At 47.7% G+C, this 1,309-nt stretch overlaps 1 protein-coding gene across 1 annotated transcript in view; it reads left to right on the forward strand.

Moving 5' to 3' along the window:
• Ruvbl1 (RuvB like AAA ATPase 1) overlaps positions 1–1,309 on the forward strand; it is a 40,007-nt gene that overhangs the window by 9,878 nt on the left and 28,820 nt on the right. The gene's annotated exons all lie outside the window — the stretch shown is intronic.

Below are 1,309 nucleotides of genomic sequence, written 5' to 3' on the forward strand. Positions count from 1 at the left end.
GAGGAGAGGAGAGGAGAGGAGAGGAGAGGAGAGGGAGAGAAAAAGGAGAGAGCAAGAAAGAGAACAAGAGCCACCCCTGCATGCCAGGGTGGCTGTCCATTGAACAGGCTTTGACTCAAGCCACTCATTGAGTGCGGAGCTGCTATAGTATCTGGTCCTCAGTGGCAGGCCAAAGGAGTCGTGACTTGTCAAAGCAAGGATACTAGGGACTGGCCAAACTTTGAGACTTGTGATGCCAGCCTCTTAGGGCCTACACTGCTGCCATAGTGTCTGTTATATGCCAGAACGGTTGTTCCCTTAGCCAAAGTTTTCTGTCTGTATTTAGCATTTGGGGAATCAGGTTAACGAACTTGGCCAGTGGCATAACTAGTAAGTAGCAAAGCCAGTTGGAACTCAGGTCAGCCTGCTTTCTGTAACCCGGGCTTGGAGACTGACTGTGGGAAAGAATGGCCTCTTCTGAGTTAATGCTCATACCTAGGACTTCCAGATGATCTTTAAGGCTTGTATCTGTTGGTCTAGTGTTAGGTATGTCCTCAGATTCGTTTTTTGCAAATTGCTCTGGAAACATGGTCTCCTGTAGCTGTGTGAGTAGCCCTTTTGTGAAGATCGACATTTAGATTGATTTTCAGGTCTTGCTGTTCAAAGACAGGCTGCTGAGGGCTGCTCGGGTGCTGTGGGCATCTGCATCCCTCTCCGCTCAGAGTGGACTGTGGACTGTGTGAGGCATTTGCACGTGTGTGTGCAGAGGCCAGCGGAGGATGCTGTGTCCTGCTCTTGTCGCTCTGCCCTATTTTCTCAGACAGCTTCACTGAACCTGGAGCTAGGCTCGTAGCCATGAAGCCTTAGGGATCTTTCTGTCTCTGCCCTACCCCCATCTGTGCTGATATCACAGGTGTTTGTGCCTCCATGTCCAGCTTTTTAACAAGGGTGCTAAAGTCCAGGCTCAGTCTCCATGCTTGCAGAGCAAGTACTCTGTCCCACTGAGTCACCTCCCGAGCTCCCAGAAAAGAACGCTTTGTTTGTTTTTCAAGACAGGGTTTTCCTGTGTAGCTCTGGCTGTCCTGACTGGCCTCGAACTTGGAGATCCACCTGCCTCTACCTCCCAAGTGCTGAGAAGGCATGTGCCACCACTGCCTGGCTAAAAGTACGTTTTTCTTTAAAAAAAAAAAATGTACTACAGAGAAACCCTGACTTGAAAAACAAAACAAAAAATGTATTTAATATTATTATTGGAGGGGGTACATGATGTATGTGTAGGCACATTTAATATTATTTAATATTATTATTGGAGGGGGTACATGATGTATGT

The sequence above is a fragment of the Microtus ochrogaster genome, unplaced genomic scaffold (genome assembly GCF_000317375.1).
Source record: "Microtus ochrogaster isolate Prairie Vole_2 unplaced genomic scaffold, MicOch1.0 UNK1, whole genome shotgun sequence".
Taxonomy (NCBI): domain Eukaryota; kingdom Metazoa; phylum Chordata; class Mammalia; order Rodentia; family Cricetidae; genus Microtus; species Microtus ochrogaster.